This window comes from Ranitomeya variabilis, chromosome 7 (genome assembly GCF_051348905.1).
Source record: "Ranitomeya variabilis isolate aRanVar5 chromosome 7, aRanVar5.hap1, whole genome shotgun sequence".
NCBI lineage: Eukaryota > Metazoa > Chordata > Amphibia > Anura > Dendrobatidae > Ranitomeya > Ranitomeya variabilis.
The window spans coordinates 186,289,525-186,312,425 of NC_135238.1; the positions used below are offsets into that span (position 1 = coordinate 186,289,525).

The 22,901-nt window shown below is 44.5% G+C and overlaps 1 long non-coding RNA gene across 1 annotated transcript; it reads right to left on the bottom strand.

The window, feature by feature from the left end:
* Window positions 1–9,264: 9,264 nt before the first annotated feature.
* Window positions 9,265–18,370, bottom strand: LOC143784350 (uncharacterized). Its single transcript, XR_013217767.1, has 3 exons — window positions 18,297–18,370; window positions 9,577–9,788; window positions 9,265–9,383 (listed from the first exon to the last, which is right to left on the bottom strand). It is a non-coding gene; the product is annotated as an uncharacterized LOC143784350 (long non-coding RNA).
* Window positions 18,371–22,901: the final 4,531 nt, after the last annotated feature.

Genomic DNA, 22,901 nt, shown 5'->3' on the forward strand with positions numbered 1-22,901 from the left:
GGCGCATTCTTCAGCAGCTAGTGAGCTGGTCACATATGCATCCTTTTTCTTCCAATCACCCGTATGCAATCGACTCAAAGCACCAAATTTATTACTTTGTGATCTCAGCATTTTGATCCAGATCCAGTACCAGCTATTCCTATCTATCTAATTGTTTCTCCCTCCACCATGCAGTTTATTTTTAAATAACTGATTGGTGGCTATTCTGGCTTTTTTGTTTCCCCAGACAAAAAGGTTAACATGAGATTGAATACTGGTCAAAAATGGGGTAGATATCATTAATGGAAGGGATTTAAGAACATATAAAAAATTGGGCAAAATAATAGAATTAATGATGACAGCCCTTTATGTTCGTAAAAATTGAGAGCTTTACTGATGGATTTTATGAGAATATCCAAATTAGTAGGGATCAAAGAATTAATGTCTCTTGAAAATTTGAGTCCTAATTATGTTATATGTTTTCCACCCAACTCCAAGGGGATATACTTTTAATATCATGTTTTTGAGGTTTGGTTAGGTTAAAATGGAGGATTTTTTATTTAATCACATTTATTTTGAAATACGAGATAAGTGAAAATGTATGAAGTGGCATCTGTACTTTACGTATGGAGTTAGTTGGATCTGTCAGAGTCAGTAAAATGTCATCATATAGACTTATTTTGTAGTCTCTAGAGTTTGTTCTAATACCTTTTATGTCATCCCTTATCAACTGAGCAAGGGGCTCAACGGCCAAAGCAAACAATAATGGGGAAAGAGGGCATCCCTGTCGTGTTCCATTAGAAATGTTAAAAGGGGAAGAAATTTGATTATTTACATAAATTTTATCTTGTGGGTTGGAGTATAGGGCCATGATTTTGGTACTACAAGTGACATTGAAACCAAATTTTTGGAGGGTAAGTTTGATTATTAAGATTACAAATCAGACTATGGAAGTGCCCATTTTTATCTAAAATTTCTGCTATTCAAAGGATAAAGAATTTTTATTCAAGGTGACAACTCCTGCCCTTTTAGGTGGAGTTTGAAGATTCATTAAGGGGGAACAAGCAACATGAGCTGGAGTTTCGTGACACAATTGTTAGAAGAAATCCATAATCTCAACATTTATTGGAAAAATTTGGCTGACTGTGCTTATAGTGTTCCGCATTGTTCTGACTGTGGTGGGAGGAGAATCCATTTACAATGATGAACAGTCTAATATTGAGTTCAATACTTTGCAGCCCGGCTGTGTGAACAGGTGCTATGATTCGTTCGCCCCCATTTCTCAAATTCTGTTCTTGGTATTGCAGATTATCTTGGTAACCACTCCACCTCTCTTTTACTTGGGCTTTGCATGCGCGGCCCCACTTTTTTTTGTGGGGGAGCAGCTTTTCTCCCTTTTTTAGGTGGTGCCTGGTTCTCATTATGCGCAGTCCCACTTTTTTTTGTGGGTGCTGCAGCTGTTAAGAGGATCAGCTTTTCTCCTCTTTTCAACAGATGGTGCCTGGACAGAATCTACAGTAGTACCATGAGCTGCCCCACTTTTTTATTTTTTTTTGTGGGGGAGCAGCTTTTCTCCCTTTTTTAGGTGGTGCCTGGTTCTCATCATGCGCGGCCCCACTTTTTTTTGTGGGGGAGCAGCTTTTCTCCCTTTTTTAGGTGGTGCCTGGTTCTCATTATGCGCAGTCCCACTTTTTTTTGTGGGGGAGCAGCTTTTCTCCCTTTTTTAGGTGGTGCCTGGTTCTCATCATGCGCGGCCCCACTTTTTTTGTGGGGGAGCAGCTTTTCTCCCTTTTTTAGGTGGTGCCTGGTTCTCATGTGCGGCCCCACTTTTTTTGTGGGGGAGCAGCTTTTCTCCCTTTTTTAGGTGGTGCCTGGTTCTCATCATGCTTGGCTTGAACTTCTGTGAGTGCTGCAACTGCAGAGACATATTTTCTTAAACTATATCTAGTTGTTGAAAAAGCCACTTCAATCCTCAAGGGGCTTTCAAATCCAGGAGTCGTGGAAAAACGTTTATTTGGACTGTTAATCCCCTCACATTATACAGTATATGTGCAACCTAATAGTCATTTATGAAAAGAATGGGCCGTTGACTACTTGCTATGGAATGTGAGGGCCTGTAAATCGAATATATATGAACATAATGACAAAATTACATTTAAGAAATATCACTATAAGAAATCTATCACAGTCCACTACAGGGAAACCAGTACAACGGCTTATCCTTCTTGTTCGAGGGAAAGTCCGTGATTTCATTACTTTGCTGTATAATAGATCAGGCTTTTTCCTTACTGTTAAAAATGGGATGTCGCTTTGTCTGCTGTTATCTGCTTTCTAATCCATGTGTCTGTCCTTTCCAATTTCATCAACCTTGAGATTAGTCATCTAGTTGGACTTTTGCTTTCATCTTTTAGAATAATTTAGGGATGAAGATCTCCAATCAGAAGTTTCTCCATGTCATTAATCTCACAACTATTCCCCCAAAAAATGGCTCACCAGTCTGCTGCCACTTTGTCCTTTCTTCCTGCATTACACATGCACTGGCCAAAAGATAGGTTTACATTTATATTTGCTAGCAAAAATGGTTGCTTGTGTTATGGAGTGTGGCCAGAACTTTTGCTGGTGAAGGTAAAGAGACGTAATAGAGGAGAGAGTCCCTGTGAGAGAGCCAAGTGTAGCAACAGCAGGGGGACTGTGTAACTGAATGAAACTTATCAAAGCACGTCAGAAGGGTTGTGTCTAAAAGCGCTCACGAGTGCGCATCACCTTGAAATCATGTAAGAGCCTGTGGGAATAGATGAAGAAAGAGGACATAAAAGAAATATTGGATGGGTAGAGAAGAATGTTGATATAAAAGACAGATACAAGGAAGAGAAAACAAAGTAATGACTGGGAAATAAAAGTGAAACATGAAAAGATGAAGTATTGATGTTGGGAGTAAAGAGAGTGAAGCTAATTTTTGTATAAACTGCATATCACTCAACATCAAATCTGATTCAGCTCATAAGGCTGTTAGCCATTCTGATGTTTTATGATGGATCACTGTTTTGACTTGAGTGACCCAAATTTGTATTGGTGTTGCCATTGTAGTAAAAATATGCCTTATTGTCAAAGTGAGTCTATGCTTATCTCTGATGGTTTACCATGTTTTGGGGGACAAGTGTCAAGACTCATGGCTTTTAGCATAGGAATCATCCCTGACGTTTTCAATTTCTGATGCATAAATTGAAATAATTAACAACATTTCCTATCTAACTTGGAAATCGAAGTCAGAAGCTGCGACTCAACCTGTTTGACTTTTTGAGATAGCCACCTTTCTTAAAGTTGGAATAACTTTGAGGGCATAATATAAGTCTGTTTGCACCAATGGTAACTTAAATCCTTTCAGGAGTCGAGAGAGGAGGAATCTCCATGACATTGTCATACATTTCTGTAGCTTCCTGACGTCCTTGGATCTCTCTTTGAACCAGTTGATATGACATTTGAGATATTGATCACTGGTTTTGGATAAGCCCATCAAGCCCGCCATGGCACAAGATAATGTTGGTAATATTGAGAACAATGAGGCAATTGAAGTGAGCTTCAGAAATAATTTTGTTGGTCTAGTTTGGTTTCGACATCCAAAGTGTCCATCTTTCATCTCCTAAAAGTAAGGTGATGTTATATTCCCTGTTTTAAGCAATGTGGTGTGTATCTGGCATGACTCCCTTTGTTTTATTAATCTAACTAGTCTCGTATGTCTCTGTACCTGCTCTATGACTTGGAACCTCAATTGAGTGTTTTGCTTTTATCAAGGACATAATGGGTATAAATCATATTAAACAAACAAGCCTGCAGTATTATCAAAGGATAACGTGTAGTCAAATGCATTGAGATATAGGGAGTAAAGACTTGTATTGTAGAGGAGCTGAGTATTAGATGTGGCTTTGTGCAGATTGGAAGGTGTGGACAAATGGTTCTCTGTTGGGTGGCTTTGTGCAGATTGGAAGGTGTGGACAAATGGTTCTCTGTCGGAGTTTGCAGGTGACCGTTGAGTGTTGAGATTTCTATTGGTCATCTGTAGTAAATGTCAAGGATAACTCTTGTTAGGTATTTGTTATATATTCTTGTAATCCTTGTTAGTCTGAAGGTGCCTGCCATCTGACCAAATTCTACAGTGGAAAAATCAGAATGCAGTGGACCCATGTGGTTAAGATAACGGTAACATATGTGCAAAAATACCGATGAAACAGCCAATCTTGACCTATGAATCCGTTGAGGGGGTGGATGCTTTGTATACTAATTAATGCACAGCATCCAGGTTAACGGTCTATTAGTGACGTTCATACTATTCGATCAGGCGGGCTACCCAGTGCTTTCCAAATCCATCCCATATGAACAGACACCACAGTTTACAAGACCAAATGGGCCCCACTGCACCCTAAAAAATAAAGTGCAGAAAATACATATAAAAATATGTGAGGTATTGTTCAATATTTTGGCCAAGATAAACCTAGATGATGGAGCTTGACCGGGGTCATATGCCATCTGGTTAGTATCTTCTATGAATTTTCCTGTAGCAGGATACAGCAAGAAAAACCCTGGGCAAACATCAACATCCTGGAGATCTGATCGTCTGAAAAAGTAGTATTAAATTCAGATTCCCAGGAGTAAATAAAAGACGGTTTAGAGTATTGAGAAGGGGTAATAAGTCGGGAGTATATGCGAGATATTACTTTATATCTAGCTGAACCCGTTTTAAGCATGAGATCCAACCATGACCAGTTGGACTTGTGTGGGAATTGTTTTCTGAATTGCGTAAGAATACGTTTAGTGTGGTGTTCTTGAAGGACATTTTTTAGGGAAGTCAGAGCGTTGCTAGGCCAAATATCGTTTTTAAAAGTTTTTTCATCATAAAAATTAGTAAGAGAATCCATAGGAAGCTTCGACCATAAGTTATATGAATCCTTGAAGTTAGGGTCAACTAGATAAGGAATGACTGCAATGGGGATTAATGATGAAGGGAATGACTCTGATGGTAATTCATTTAAAACGGAGCGTCTGATATGCAGGGTAGCTGAGGTTATATCGTCCAGGACCAACGAATCCAACGGTTTTGAACGCGACCATAAGAATGGAATTCCCCCATTGCCCAATAGAGCCATATCTATCATGTCCGGTATACCCCTCTCGAGCTCTATCATGTCCGGTATACCCCTCTCGAAGCCGAGTGCAATTCTCAGCCATCTACTTAAGTGTATAATAGATATAAGGGTCAGGGACTCCCAAACCACCGCATGAGGTGGGATATGTTAACAATTTGAAGGGTAGCCTAGCTGGTTTATTTCTCCATATGCATTTAGATATTAAGGACCTTATATTTTTGAAGAAAGTAAGGGGAAGACGAATGGGGACCATACTCATACAGTATAATAATATAGGCACCAGGTATGCTTTAAATACGTTGATATGTCCTATCAACGATAGAGTGGGTAAATTATACGATTTCATCAACGTGTCTAATTTCTTTAGTAAGGGTAAAAAGTTAGAACTGAATAAGTCCATGGGATCTTTGATAACCCAGACTCCCAAATATTTTATGGAGGATGCAGACCAAGAGAAGGGGGTTAGTTTACGCAAATTAGATAACTGAAAGTTTGATAAGGTAATATTGAGAGCTTCCGATTTAGCGTTGTTAACTTTAAAATTTGATAATTTACCAAAATAATTAAGTATATTAAGGATAATAGGAAATACTTTAAAAGGATTAGAGATAAGGAAAAGCAAATAATCTGCGAATGCTTATGTTTTTATTTCCATTCTGCCTATCTGTAATCCCCTGACCTGATCCTCCTGTCTAATTCTCTGTATCAGCGTTTCGATAACAAGTATAATGTCAGCAGGATTTTATTAAGTAAACTACAGACACTAATAATCTCAGGCTCCTTATAGAACATGAGTGGAGTGGCCATGATGCATATTGATATGTGACTCTTAATCTCTTTTTCTGTAAATAACCTGGATTTTCTATGGGTGGGTAACAACGTCCGATGTATACTTATGTTTTCTATATGTGTGTTATTGTAATATGTTCTATTTTTTGATAATATAATAAAAGGTTTTATTGGAAAAATTGCTCCTTCGTTGCCTCTATTGGTATACAGACACTGTCAGGTTGGCAGTGTTAAACTGATTCAAATTATACTTGGGGTGAAGAAATCCATCTTGTGATTTGGTTTTCAATTAATAATATGCTTGATCTCCAGGGCAGGACTTTAGACAGAGTCTTATTTTCCTGCTTTAAGCCAGAGAAACAAAGGAGAGACCCGCCCACAAGCTGCCCCAAAATACAAACATGTTCCTCACCATAGATGCCACAGCATCTCAATCAGATTAAGGTCAAGACTTTGCCTAGGCCACTCCAAAGTCATAATTTTTTTTTTCTTAAGCCGTTCAGAGGTGGACTTAGGGTACTGTCACACAGTGCAATTTTGATCGCTACGACGGCACGATTCGTGACGTTCTAGCGATATCGTTACGATATCGCTGTGTCTGACACGCTACTGCGATCAGACATCACGCTGAGAATCGTACGTCGTAGCAGATCGTTTGGAACTTTCTTTCGTCGCTTGATCACCCGCTGACATCGCTGGATCGTTGTGTGTGACAGCGATCCAGCGATGTGTTCGCTTGTAACCAGGGTAAACATCGGGTAACTAAGCGCAGGGCCGCGCTTAGTAACCCGATGTTTACCCTGGTTACCAGCGTAAACGTTAAAAAAACAAACAGTACATACTTACATTCCGGTGTCTGTCCTCCGGCGTCTCAGCTTCTCTGCACTGTGAGCGCCGGCCGGAAAGCGAGCAGAGCGGTGACGTCACCGCTGTGCTTTCCGGCTATGGTGCTTACACAGTGCAGAGAAGCTGAGACGCCGGGGGACAGACACCGGAATGTGAGTATGTACGGTTTGTTTTTTTAACGTTTACGCTGGTAACCAGGGTAAACATCGGGTTACTAAGTGCGGCCCTGCGCTTAGTAACCCGATGTTTACCCTGGTTACCCGGGGACTTCGGCATCGCTCCAGCGCCGTGATTGCAAAGTGTGACCGCAGTCTACGACGCTGGAACGATAATCATACAACGCTGCGACGTCACGGATCGTGCCGTCGTAGCGACGAAAATTGCACTGTGTGACAGTACCCTTACTGTTGTGTTTTGGATCTTTCATGAGACGTACAGGAGGGCCTCCTGAAAAAATGTTCCCATTATAAGAAAGTTGGTCTCCCATAGTGTTTGCCTATGCATTGAATGCAAGGCCTGCCCTGCCCCAAAGTTACAGGCACCAAAATAAGCCTTTGAAACGACGTAGTGGATGGCCACTTGAAAACCAAGTTCACATTCATTTGGTACTCCCATACTGTTTGCTTATGCATTGAATGCAAGGACTGCCCTGCAACAAATTCACACGCACCCCAATAAGCCTTTGAAATGACGTACTGGATGGCCACATCTAAACCATGTTCACATTTTTCATTTGGTACTCCCATACTGTTTGCTTATGCATTGAATGCAAGGACTGCCCTGCAACAAATTCACACGCACCCCAATAAGCCTTTGAAATGACGTACTGGATGGCCACATCTAAACCATGTTCACATTTTTCATTTGGTACTCCCATACTATTTACTTATGCATTGAATGCAAGGCCTGGACTGCACCAAAGTTACACGCACCCCAATAAGCCTTTGAGCCCACTTACTGGATATGGCCACAGGAAAACCAAGTTCACATTATTCATTTGGTACTCCCATGCTGTTTGCTTATGCATTAAATGCAATGCCTGCCCTTCACCAAATTCACACGTACCCCAATAAGCCTTGGAAGAGACGTAGAGGTGGGCGGGCATCCTAAACACCCTTGCCAAAAACTAGAGTGGCTGTTGCATCACGGAATACGTTCACCCTGGTGTTCTAGTGGTGGAGTCTGATGAGACGTGGAGGATGTCCTCCTATGAATCTTTTCCCAACCACCAACCTTTTGACACTGCTCTGGGTTCAATAGTGGTGTGCTGCGGTCCCCTAGTAATTTAGACAGGAAGGTCGAGGAGTTGTGGGAGTTTGTTGTGGCCCACTTTCAGCTTGTCCACGGCCTATGATATGATATCTATATAGCCACATTCAGTGCCTGCATGCCTTGCACTGTGTATACTGTATATGCACATACACTCCCCTGCCTACCTAGCACTGCAATCTATACACTCCGTAGTTAGTCATTACAAGGACTGTTGGTTTAGCTGTATTTGTGGATTCAACGATGGTATAGCCACACTAACTAATAAAGCACAAATCTGACTATCTCAGCAGAACCTCTTCCTACACTGTCTGATTCCAAACGTCTATGCGCCGAGCCGGGCGGCGCCAGGTCTCGCGGCACCAGGTTTCATATAGACCTGATGACGCTGTGTGGACAGCCAATCACTAATAACACAACAAAGATGGCTGCAACATTACATTGCATGGCAGGCAATCCCTGCATGTTGATTGGTTCTGTAAAAAGCGCCAATCATGCTGGGCGGAGACCCAAGATCCCCCTATGCAAACCTGAAAATGCTAAGTGCTCGCCATTTGCCGAGTACCACGAGTATAGCGATGCTCGGGCGAGTACCGAGTATGCTCGCTCATCACTACAATCGACACCAAGAATGTATTACACATCAGGTGGTACAGTTTTCTTGCCAGTGTATGGATCCCTCAGGTGTCGAAAAGTAATCCGCAAGAAGTTCACGAAACCTGGGGCCTGAACGATCCCTGTGTGTCTGGGCAAAGCCTGTGCAATTCAGCCAGGATCGTTAGCCAATCTTCTCATCATCCAGTGACACAGGCGAATCATGTTTATGAGTAAAATTGTGTAATATTATACAGGCCTTAATGACACAGTTGACATTTTGTTCAATTAACTGTAGGGCACTAAGCAGAACCTTCCAGTTGGCAGTCGAAATGCGAAAGGCACATTTTACCAGACGCCGTGCCATACTGTGTCTGCTGAAATGCCTCATCAGCTGCAGTCACAAAAGACATTGGCTGGCCAGCTGAATCCAGAAGATTCCTTGGGGTGGCACATCCAGTTTGTCCCAAAGCCGCCAACCCATTAAGGAAGAGTTGAAGTTCTTGGAATCTCCAGTTCTTCCATATGCCCCAATATCTGCACTGCTGACCTTGTAAATCCCCCAGACAATTTGGGAAATTACATGTCTGGTAGATCCCATTTGCAATGTGCTCCCAGTGTTTCAGGGTTGGCTCCGGCATAACTTTTTCCTTCAGACGCTCCCAGATTAGGCCACAGTTGTGCTTAACTACATTTAATATGGTAGTACATCTGAGGAGAAATTCCAAATGGGGGGAAGCATATGACTGTCCCGTAGCAACAAACCTACAAAAAAATATTTTTTTTTTAGTAAGGTTACACATTGCTTCAAAGTAATATTAATCTTTTAGATGTAGGTGTTGTTAATATTTTAAAGCTTATAGAGCTTAATATTCCAGGCAAATATAGGCTTTGTGAAAAATATCAAAAGTATTTTCAAACGTTCATAATAGGCAAAATTACAATTTAATAAACATACCTCAGTAAGCAGAAGTCGTTGCGGAAACGTGAGGTTTGAAACGTTATGACTGGACGAAGCTCCGCAAGTAGTACTATGTCATAGGTCTTCAGTAACATTCTGGTGTAGGCCATAAATTTATCAGGATGGCTTCTTAGATTTTCATAGAGCCTTGCAAAATGGCCTCTGGTAGGGTGGATGGTGAGTAGTGGATGTACCAAAATCTTCACCGCCTATTCGGAGCAAAAACAGGTGAATAGCCAACCCCATACTCCCGGGATAACACCCAGTTAAATAAAAGCTCCTCGGTAGTATTCAAACTGAGATTCCTAGCAGCCATACTTCCTTTTGGGGGAAAAAAAATCCTGAAGAATGTATGTATGTGCTCTGTATCACACATGTTGCTAAAGGGGTTTATATAGGGATTGCACTGTGCAATTCACCAAACATATCAAGTATAATTTTGCTTTTGTAACTCCTGAGAAAAACGCATGATATACCGATGTCAAACGGATGTTGCGACTAAAAAAACGCATTGCACTTGCAAGCCAATCTCATTTCACTCACATAGCACACATCCGTTTTTGAAGTCCAGATTACGGACTTTTTTTCCACACATATGGGTATGAGCCCTTATTGAATACATGGTTTGGACAGATGGTAGGACTATGGAAACAGGTGCACTCACAATAGAATCTCATCACGTTAAAATTAGGATATGTCCAGTGTAATAGTAGCTGGGCACAACACAGGTAGGACACAAAAGATCCAAAAAATATGATGGACATTGATATATACGCATTGTACGTACAGCAAAATATTAAGGTTGGAAAACTAGGCAATGAGGGCGGGACTATCAAGGTATTTGCAGTACTTAAAGATCATATCATATTGTCAAGTACGTCATAGTTCCCAAACATTGTGGTAATACATGTGAAGGGCTGCATGCCTAAGATTTATACTATTCTATGATATTCCAAAATATAAACAATGTAAAATAAATTGTGACTTAAGTAATCAGATTGCACAATACCTATGTGGTCTAAGAGATATGTGTGGTGCCTACCTCGATGTGCGTTTCGGCGTGAGCTTTAATCGGGGTGGTGTCGGACTGGGGGGCGGTAGTTGAAAAAAGGATGGCAGCCGATGAATGTCAACCGGAAGCGCTATGACGCATCCACCGCCAAAAGGATCCGGAAGTCGACCAGCCGTATCGGGGCCCATGTAAATACACAGATGCCGGGAATCACCCGGGCCACTAGCAGCGCATGCCTAACAGTGTGGTTGTGTGTATTGGCTGCTGGCAAAAGGGAAATACTTGTATAATACTTACAGACAATCCTCTTGGTCTTTGTAAATAAATATATGTAACATTTGTCTAAAGATTTGCCTTAAACTTTTCGATAAATGAATAAATTGTGTGGTTTTATAGGCCAATTTCCATCACTACATTACTCCCTGATCAGAACCTCTGATGAATTATTTCTTCCCTTACTGTAGTAAATCAAGCGACTTCTGTAGTTTTCAGGTCCTCTAATAGTCCCCATAAATATTTATAGCTATTTACTACTGTGCGTAATTGATGTTAGGAAAATATTACAATTTGAGAATCTTCAGTGGTTGATGCATATTAATGGCTAACTGAAAAGATAAATTGCAGCATTCGAGACTTCTCAGATCTGTTCATCAGGTATAGAAATAATAATCTGAAAAGTCATATTCATGCACAAGAGGACAGAGGAATACTGCAATAGCTAAGATAAGTGACATGAAGCAGAACGCTCAGTGTAGGACTGGTGATAACAGTTGTGGCCATAAATATGGAACAGTTTATAGACAAGGAGTGTGAAAGTTTTATTGTCGTGTAATTGAGGTTTGTTCAGGCTGTGATGCCCCCATACGGTCAGGGGAGCAAAATCCTTGGTTGATATAGAAAGACATAAATCCATGCGACACATTCATTCCTGAACTGAGTGCGTCAAAAGTTGTCATAAATTTATACTCCCAAAATGTTTCTGTCTCTCTGAGATTTGAAATTATTTTTAATAGAAGTACACTTTGAAATAGTCTTTTGTACACAGATCTGTTTTTTGGGGGCAGATGTCACATTGCCAAGGGGTTTTCTTTCTTATCCCGTTTGTAATACACACTGCACTTTATTCCTTTTTTTCCTTGCAGTTTGGAGGATCACTCCAGGAAAATGTTGCCTGGTGCAATATGGGCATCTTGAGTTCTAGAAGTACTGATGCCTTCCTCGTCCCGACTTCCAAATACTAGGTCCTTGATCACTACCTCCTGACACTTGGAAAATGCCAGGTCTGGCCTGCACATCGTGAAAGCCCTTAATCATACAGTACTATCTGTACGATGTGCTCGCCCAACCCTTTATACCACACTTTTGTTTTCCTCATGTCACAAGGCTGAAGGACTTGATTAGGGAGATCGACTCCCCCATGTTCTTATTTTACCACAGCACACAGTCTGGTTTTAGGCCCCGTCTCACACAGCGACGCTGCAGCGATACAGACAACGATGCTGATCGCTGCAGCGTCGCTGTGTGGTCGCTGGGGAGCTGTCACACAGACCGCTCTCTCCAGCGACCAAGGATCAGGGGAACGACTTCGGCATCGTTGAAACTGTCTTCAACGATGCCGAAGTCCCCCTGCAGCACCCGGGTAACCAGGGTAAACATCGGGTTACTAAGCGCAGGGCCGCGCTTAGTAACCCGATGTTTACCCTGGTTACCAAAAAAACAAACACTACATACTCACCATCTGTTGCCCGTCAGGTCCCTTGCCGTCTGCTGCCTGCTCTGACTGAGCCGCCGTACAGTGAGAGCTGAGAGCAGAGCGCAGCGGTGACGTCACCGCTGTGATCTGCTTTCACTTTCACTTTGCGGCGCTCAGTCAGGGAAGGAAGCAGACGCCAAGGGACCTGACGGACATCAGATGGTGAGTATGTACTGTTTGTTTTTTTTTACATTTACGCTGGTAACCAGGGTAAACATCGGGTTACTAAGCGCGGCCCTGCGCTTAGTAACCCGATGTTTACCCTGGTTACCAGTGAAGACATCGCTGGATCGGTGTCACACACACCGATTCAGCGATGTCAGCGGGACCTCAACGACCAAAAAAAGGTCCAGGCCATTCCGACACGACCAGCGATCTCGCAGCAGGGGCCTGATCGCTGGTACGTGTCACACATAGCGAGATCGCTACTGAGGTCGCTGTTGCGTCACAAAACTAGTGACTCAGCAGCGATCTCGCTAGCGATCTCGCTATGTGAGACGGGGCCTTTAGAGATCTGTGCTAGTGGTCCCTTATACAGCTGTGGACGTGCTGAGATTTACATGTATTGTGGCAAAGATAAGGACTTAAACAGCAGCAGGTTGTCCCTACATTGGGCTCTGCTCTCACCCTTTTTTAACAGTTAACCAATTAGCAACTTTGGGAGGCCTCTCTGGTTCCTCAGCACAGTATGACAAGCTGCAGGAGCTCTGGCAATGTTATCTGCAGTCTTGGGGGCATCTACTTTGGGTTTCATTCTCACTAGAGTAGGTTTATTAGGGAGAAGAGTAAAATAGAGGAATGTGGCATCCTCTCTCTCAATAATGGTGTAGGAGATAAGGATGGCGTACGTAAACTCTGCTGAATGTTCGTGAAGAGCCAACAAAGTACGTTTTATGGCACCAATCTCAATATTCAGGATAATAGTAGAATTCATTATACAAAATGTTTTGGGCTTGACAGAGATCTGCTCAGAATGTGGATTAAAATGGATGAAATTGCAATGCAGGGAAGATGGTCTATAATATAATTGCAAAAGAAAGCAGTGCTTATAGTTTGCCCTCATAAGAATTTTTTTCAGAACAAGTTTCATTAACATAATTGTCTCTCTCTGGGTACGGACATTTTTAAGACCACTTTAAATTTTTCACTGCAGCCATTTGGTGAATTCAAAAAAGTTCATTTTTTTCTCATTAATGTGCACTCTGCACCCCATCTTGACTGAAAAAACAAATGTACAAATTGTTACAAATTAAAGAAAAACTGAAATATCACATGGTCATAAGTATTCAGACCCTTTGCTCAGTATTGAGTAGAAGCCCCTTTTGAGCTAGTACAGCCATGAGTCTTCCGGAGAATGATGCAACAAGTTTTTCACACCTGGATTTATAGGGCTATAGGAAAAAGACGGTGCAGGCACCCTAACTCCGTCATCCCTTCAGGGGGTGAGGAGAGGGACCGTCCGCCTCCCTTAATCTCCGCTGTCAGAGCATTGGTGATGTAGTGGAGGCCGCACGGACAGTCCATATGCGCCTGTACAGCCTAGGGTTTCGTTACCTTAGGGTTGATAGGGAAATCAGGGACCACCTTAGGCTACGTTCACACTAGCGTTGTGCGCCGCTGCGTCGGCGACGCAACGCACAACGCACGCAAAAACGCGTCAAAACGCACGCAAAAACGCTGCGTTTTGCGACGCATGCGTCGGTTTTTGCCGAAAATCGGACGCAAGAAAAATGCAACTTGTTGCGTTTTCTTGGTCCGATGCTTGCGGCAAAAAAGACGCAAGTGTCGCACAACGCAACACAAAAAAACGCATGCGTCCCCCATGTTAAGTATAGGGGGCGCATGACGCATGCGTCGCCGCTGCGTCGCCGACGCAAACCCGACGCACATTAGCTTAACGCTAATGTGAACGTAGCCTTAATGTGGCCTATAATTCACATATGGGATTCTTAGGAATATGTTTTGACATGTCTGAGACTTTGCTAAGTCATACCTGCTGACAACATGATCACTGATCACCTTCGATGATTAAAGTTGTTGACGAGGGTTAGGCCTAATAAAGATAAGACTTAGACCCTTAGCCCCTGACATGGATAAACCTAAGTCACCCCTTATGTCATAGTCACCTTCTCAGAGATGTCCTTATTAGGAATTAGACCTGATGAATTATAGGATGATTTCATATGTAATAAACAGCTGATTGGTGGACATAATGTATACGCCTACTCAAAAGTGTATATAACTTCATGTCTCAATAAACTGCTTATGGCAATGATCAGATACCACATCTGTCTATGTCCATCACTCTCGAGAGAATCGACTCATTTGGAAGCCATCCAATATCCCTAAAGGGTCTGACTTGCAGACCACCCCAACATATTTGGCGTCCCTTTGGGTGGGCGGCCACAACAGCAGACCGTCAATATCTGGAAGCCGGCATTTCGCAGCCCTGAGACCAGGACACACAGACAACATCACCGGTGAAGGTAAGAACCTTAGCTTCTTACAATCTCTGTGTCTCCACCTGTCTCACAATCTGCAGCCGACTTCCGGGTATATTATAGTTTGGTCTATCCTTACAAGGCCGTCCGTATTGGCAAAGAACCGTAGAATATCCTAGTGATACTTAAAAGGCATATTGGATTGGTTAATTTTATGTGCTGTTATATGTCTAGTGTTATGGTTACCCCCAATGACCAGGGAAATAAAAATACTAAACGGACTAGCTCTCGGGTGATGGAAACTAAGGTCGACCGAGACCTGAACCTGACACAACACTTACAGTAGCCGGGGGATGTACCTACGATGCCCTAGACACCACGCGCCAGCCGGAGATCTAACTACCCCTATAAGAGGAATATACAGGCCTGCCTTACCTCCAGTGAGGAACCCCAAAAGATGATAGTAGGCCCCCACAGATAGACACCACGCGCCAGCCGGAGATCTAACTACCCCTATAAGAGGAATATACAGGCCTGCCTTACCTCCAGTGAGGAACCCCAAAAGATGATAGTAGGCCCCCACAGATATTGACGGTGAGTTCAGAGGAAATGACATACGTAGGATGAACAGCAGATTTAGCACAGTGAGGTCCGCTTACTAGATAGCAGAAGGACAGGAAAGAGTTACTTCACGGTCAACCTAAAAAACACTATTCAAAAACACCATCCAGAAATTACTTTAAACTCCAGTGACAACTCATGCCACTGGAGTGGTAATTTTCTGTCCACAAGAGCTTCCAGCACTGAAAGGTCACATTGCAGATAGCTGGACAAAAATAGCAAAACAAGAAACAAAATTCAACTTAGCTGAACTGGGACTTGAGGCAGGTGAATGCAACAGAATGCTACTAGCACATTGTTGGCCGGCATATGACTAACAGCCAAGCAGCCTTAAATAGGAAACTCCCCTAGAGGGTGGCGACAGGTAATCAGAGATGGAGGAAGGCACATAAGAGACACTACCATAACAGACCACCGGGGGAGCCCACAAACCGAATTCACAACAGTCTAGGTTATGACTGAAGATTGACTGAGTGTGTGAATTTGCCCTTGGGGACACGTCCTCTCGGGAGGGAGTGATAGAGATACGGTGTAAAAGCCGGTTGAATCGGGTCAGGGTCTCTGCAGTTCCCTCCGGTGACTCTTTGGAGCATCCTGGGTCAGAGATCACGTCTGTACGTCTGTTTGTGTCCATCTGTCCTTGCACGCACAAGCTGCCCCTCCCTAGATGGTGCTGGTAGGTAGAGAGAGAATTTTAGTTGCAGTAATCTGCCTGCTGTTAGCTACTTTTGTTCTCTGGTTAGTATATAGGGTTTCTGTGTATGCCATAATAAGTCTGAAGGGGGTGCCCTTAGAAGGCCTGAGGAGGATTAGTGAGTGACGCTGCGGCGGTCACATACGGGCCAAATCACTAATCATTATATTATCCCCATGGTCGCCACACCTATTGGCTGTATGTTCACCATAGGTTGCGAAGAGGAAGAAAAAGGGGGATTACGTTTCGAGCACACCAAACACTGTGACGTAGGTGTTGGTCAAGAAGTTGCTACGAGTTAGAGGCCGTGAGGAGTGGGCACAAAAAGAGGCTACACATTAGAACAGTGAGATATCAGTGTCAGTCAGGAAGACCAGAGAACGCAGGAAAAGAGCAGGCTGAAATGGGGAATATAGACAGCAAAGAGCACAGGGAGGGGTGCAGCGCTTATGAGATAGTAAAGAAGAGGAAAGGCAAAGCTGCTGTGAAAGACTCTAGAAAGTTGTTGAAAGGTTTGGGCATGAAGAATGACCCGTTAGATTCTTTCCTTTGGAACGCAGCTTTGAAAGAGAGTCAAGGGTGGCTAACAGATAACAAGTTGTTAGTACAGGCAAGGGGCGTGGACAGATGTAGCAAACGAGTTAAAGAGAGAAGGAAGTTGGGTGAAGGTAGAAACACCGCAAGGAATGAGATACAGACAGAAAACAAAAACGCCTCCGCCATATCAACCTCATCTTACGGCTCCTGCTCTGCCAGGTCCGGAAGGGTGGGTTTGTGTGTGTGGACAGCAAAACCCCGACTGGCGTGAACAATGTTCTGCCTGCGGGAGAGCGAGACCCTACGGGGTGACAGGACTTTATCCTGTCCTACACACCCACACTGCAGTACTGGACCCTGGGCGCAATGTGACAATAAAAACAGAAGGAAATGTAGGCACATCAGTAGATTACGAAGACGATCAACCATCAGCATTAGGCCAACCTCCAGTTCTCCACACCCTGGACGAAACTGGTACTGCTGCAGCAACATCCACCCCCAGACGTCCAACTGCACCCTTCACTGCCACGACTGTCTCCCATTACAAACCATGGGGCCCAAAAGACCACATGACACTGGTCAAGGACGCACCAGACCCATATGACTTGCCCATGGCCTTCTACAGATGGATGGTAGGACTGAACAATACCTACACATGCACTTGGGGAGATCTAGAGTCCATCTTAAGAGGGAAAATTGGGGACGCAAGAATGGAGTCAGTTCTGGATGCAATAAATAGGGCAGGGAGAGGATATGGTTTAGAACGAGAATTGGGAGCACAGTATGTCAGGACTGTGGAATCAGGGCTGCACTTTCTACACGGACTACATGCATGGTGTCAGGCACGGGTGGGGGAATCCACAATCTCTCTGCTAGACATAGTACAAGGTCCAAATGACACAGTGGAACACTTCTGGGGGAACTTGAAACTGCGACATGCAGATTTGGGCTATGAGAGCATGGGGGAGGCAGGTAGGAAACTGTTCCATGGAGCATTCATGGCAGGGCTTAAGCCACAGCTCAGGCAGAAGGTCCAGGCAGCTAAGCCCGACTGGAGAATATGCCAGATTGAGGAGTTGGTGCGGGTGGCAAAAGGGGTGGAATTGGATCAGAAGGCAAAGCCAGTACAGATACATTATGCTTCCAATAACGTTCAAGGGGACGGGACAAATTCTGCCAGAACAGACCGACGACAAATTAAGTGCTACAACTGTGGGAAGAGGGGGCACATTAGCCGTCAGTGTAGGGCACCTAGGAAAGAGACTCAGCCCAAGACGGACGCCCCAGCCCAGAACCCACAATAGGAAACAGGCAACCCCGTAGCCATCTACCCCCTTAGGGCACGCACACAGACAAGCCCACAAGGGGTAGTCCCAGTACATCTCCCAGATGGTAGAAAAATCCCATTCCTGGTGGATACGGGGGCAGCCAAAACAGTAATCCGCCAGGAACATGTCACATCATCAGACATATTAGATGACACCCTCTACACTCAAGGCTTTGAGGGATTGATCCAAGAATGCAAACTGACTAAACCACTGCCCCCCCGTTTAGTTGACCACACTTGCCTTGCCAGACTACTGATTAGTGACAAGTCACCTGTCAATCTGCTAGGTTCTGACGTACTACAGGCAATACAAGCACATATCATGTACGAACCTGACGGTACTGTTAAGTTGACAGCTGGGATCCCAGAATCCGCACTGTGTACAGTGCTAGCGTGCCTGCATGTGACAGACTCCCTCTCCCCTCCTGAAGCAAACGAGTCGCTGGCACAGGTCCCAGACGTGCTGTGGGCAAAGTCCAAGACTGATATCGGACATATGCCTGTTCCTCCGGTAATGATTAACTTGAAGCCAGGGGCGCAGCCTCCGCAAGTTAGGCAGTACCCTCTAAGTTCTGCTCAGGAAGAAGCAATAGGGAAGAATATCACAGATCTAATTGATTCTGGGGCCATAAAACCTACAAAGTCTGTAGCGAACACTCCCTTCTTTCCAGTAAAGAAAAAGGGTAGGAAAGGGGAGCCGGTCACCTACAGAATGGTCCATGACCTTAGAGCCATAAACGCAGTCACTGAATTACTCACACCAGTGGTACCGAACCCGCACACCATCATGTCACAAATCCCGACAACTGCAGCTTGTTTCACCTGCATTGACCTTGCAAATGCTTACTTTTCTGTGCCTTTACACCAGGACTGTCAATATCTTTTTGCTTTCACTTTCAGGGGCCAGCAGTATACTTGGATGGTGCTACCGCAGGGGGCTCGCAACTCTCCAACCTTGTATACGGCTGCTTTGCAACTTGTTTTGCAGGACTGGATCATTCCACATGCTGAGGTAGTCCTCCTCCAGTATGTGGATGATCTTCTCCTTTGTGCCCCAAACAGAGATGTATGCTGTGAAGCTACAATCTCACTGCTCCTGCACCTTGCTTCCAAAGGGTGTAAAGCTTCGAGAGAAAAGTTACAGTTTTGTCAGTTAAAGGTTGTATTTCTGGGACATTGCATATCACAGGGAGCACGCCACCTAACTGAGGACAGGAAAAAGGCAATCCAACTGCTAACGCCTCCCACAGGCGTCCAACATCTCCGCACCTTCTTGGGTCTGGCATCATATTGTAGGCCTTGGATTCGCTCTGCATCCATTCTCATGCAGCCACTCTATGATTGTCTGCCCACACAGCCTTTTCTCCTCAGTCAGGAAGCCTTAGACAGTTTCTACTCACTCAAACTAGCAATTGTCTCTGCTCCAGCCCTAGGCACCCCAGATTATGCAAAACTTTTTCTTTTGTACTGCACAGAAATGCAGGGACATGCTACAGGGGTCCTAGCCCAGAAACATGGCCAGCAGAACAGGCCTGTTGCATACTACTCTGCCCGGTTAGATCCTGTTGCTAGAGGAGCCCCATCATGTGTTCGAGCAGTAGCGGCAGTCTCACTTCTGCTAGACAAGGCCTCAGAGATTGTGCTTGACTACCAAGTCACTGTCTACACTCCACATGATCTACACAGCATACTCAGCCAGGTCCAACCTAAGCACATTGCCGTAGCCAGACACCTCAGACTGCAATGTGCACTCCTAATGCCTCCCAATGTCACATTAAAAAGATGCATGACTTTGAACCCAGCTACTCTCATTCCAATTGATGTAGTGGATTCAAAAGGGGGGAAAAGGAGGAAGGCCAAGGAAAACCACTGTTTTTGCAAAATTTGACAGAAGAAGAGCTATTTGATGTATACCATGAGCATGACTGTATAGCCCTTATGGCTCAGGAAACTGCAGGGTTTTCACATGTTTCTGATGTACCTCTCACTAATCCAGATGTTGAGCTTTTTGTAGATGGTTCAAGGAGCATCGGTGAGGATGGCCGGTTCTACACTGGGTATGCAGTGGTCACACAGCATGGGGTAGTAAAAGCTGAACCACTCCCTCCTCATATGTCGGCGCAGGAGGCGGAGCTGACGGCACTTATTGAAGCGCTTAAAGGGGCTGAAGGTAAACGCTACACCATTTACACAGACTCCAGGTACGGTTTTGGAGTCGCACATGACTACGGCCCCATATGGAGGGCAAGAGACTTTCTTACATCAACAGGTACTCCTATTAAGCATGGGCACCTCATCAAGCAGCTAATGGATGCACTACTACTTCCAAAGGAGGTTGCCATAGTTAAGGTAAAGGCACACACCAGGCTTGCGACCAACGAAGCACGAGGCAACGACAAAGCAGACAGGGCAGCCAAGGAAGCTGCAAGGAAGCCACGGCGACATGAGACCCCTGCGGCCACCCCACTGATCATGGTAAGCACTGAGTGTAACCAGTTGGACTTGAGTATCTTACAGGCTCTGACTCGGCAAGCCACCGGGGAAGAGAAAAAGGTCTGGTCGAAGGCTGGAGCTCAGGAGCACGGAGGTTTGTGGAAGGTGGGACAGCAGGTGTGTCTGCCAAGATCTCTGTATCCTGCAATGGCCCAAGCGGCCCACGGTCCAACACACCTGTCTAAGAACGGCATGTGTGCTCTGGTGGAGAAGCAATGGGTCGCACCTGGTTTCACAATGGTTGCTACTAGGTTTACACAGGCATGTCTCACATGTGCACAACACAATCCAGGAAGTGTAGTGAAAGTACCACAGAAACACACACCTAAGCCCCTCTACCCGTTTCAACGACTGCAGATTGAATTCATACAGCTTCCCAAGGTAGGAACGTATGAATATTGTCTTGTGTGTGTTGACCTCTTCTCAGGGTGGCCGGAAGCTTTCCCGATGCCAAAAGCTACTGCACGAGCCACTGCAAAGAAATTGATGTCAGAAGTCTTCTGTAGATTCGGACTGCCTGAAACCATAGAATCTGACAGAGGTACCCATTTCACTGGAGAGGTAATGCAAAATGTCATGCAAATGTTAGGGGTTACACAGGCGTTTCACACCCCCTATAGACCACAAGCTAGTGGCAAGGTAGAACGGCTAAATGGTACACTTAAGCTAAAAATCCAGAAAGCAAGTGAGGAATTGGGGAAGCCATGGACAGAGTGTTTGCCTTTAGCTCTGTTCTCCATCAGGTACACGCCTAACAGGAAGACAAAGGTGTCCCCCTTTGAGGTTCTGTTTGGGTCAGCACCAAGACTAGGCCTGTACTTCCCACAGACACTGCAGCTTCAGTGTGACAGCCTTACCAGCTATGTCCAGAGCCTTCAAAAGAGGCTCTCATTCGTGCATAAACAAGTGTTTGATTCTATTCCAGACCCAGAGAGCCGAGAGGGAACTCACTCTCTACAGCCTGGAGATTGGGTGGTGGTCAAAAGACACACGAGGAAGCCTCTGGAGCCGAGGTTTGATGGCCCCTTCCAAGTCCTCCTCACCACAGCCACATCAGTGAAGCTTGAGGGGAAGCCCACCTGGATCCATGCAAGCCACTGCAAGATCCTGGAACGGAAGAGTGACCATCCTGCTCCTGATGATGCTGATGACCCTTCCCCAAAGAAGACAGACGGCTCAGACAAGCCAGCGCAACACTGATAATAAAATAGCCCCGCCTAGACTTGACTTTGTGAAAAATGTGGACTGGATACACTACATTTGTTATAATCGACAAAGATTTCTAAAGTATACTAGGGAAGCATTGACAAACCTGGTAAAACACTCCACAGACAAATAAAAATGCCATCAGTTAAAATCACACACATAAAAATTGACAATAATGAATATATGAAATTCTGTGATTGAGAATAGGATATGATCTCCCCATCCTATGGGGGATTCGGCCGAAGAATTGACAAGAAAGTCCGACATTGGCACTAGGCCAGTGACAGCACCTGTAGGTTAGGGGTAGAATCATATCTAATCTCAAAAGGGGGGACTGATAGGGAAACCAGGGACCACCTTAATGTGGCCTATAATTCACATATGGGATTCTTAGGAATATGTTTTGACATGTCTGAGACTTTGCTAAGTCATACCTGCTGACAACGTGATCACTGATCACCTTCGATGATTAAAGTTGTTGACGAGGGTTAGGCCTAATAAAGATAAGACTTAGACCCTTAGCCCCTGACATGGATAAACCTAAGTCACCCCTTATGTCATAGTCACCTTCTCAGAGATGTCCTTATTAGGAATTAGACCTGATGAATTATAGGATGATTTCATATGTAATAAACAGCTGATTGGTGGACATAATGTATACGCCTACTCAAAAGTGTATATAACTTCATGTCTCAATAAACTGCTTATGGCAATGATCAGATACCACATCTGTCTATGTCCATCACTCTCGAGAGAATCGACTCATTTGGAAGCCATCCAATATCCCTGAAGGGTCTGACTTGCAGACCACCCCAACAGGGTGGTCAGGGGCTAAGTCCGGCAAGTGGTCTCACATTGCGGGAAAGGATACGTGGAGGCGACACTCCACGTGCTCGTCCATTGTTGGTTTGGGGAGATCGGACCCTTTTAAAAAGGGTCCGTCGCCCCTCTCGTCTTCAAGGCAAAAATACGGGAGGTCTGTAAACCAGACCTGTGCCTCCTTCAGACACTAAGCATGAACTAGGTCTGCCTGCAGCCAGTGTCAGGGTATATACGACGGAAAAGGAGCTAATTTTCTTCTATGTTTACTTATTGTCAGCCTCCTGGCGGCAGTAGCATACACCCACAGTCCTGTGCCCCCCAATCAGACAAAGGAGAAAAAATTGTTCTGGTAATGCAGGTGTAAGTGAAAACAGCATTCCTTTAGGGGAATCCCCAATATATTAGCTCCTCAAAGT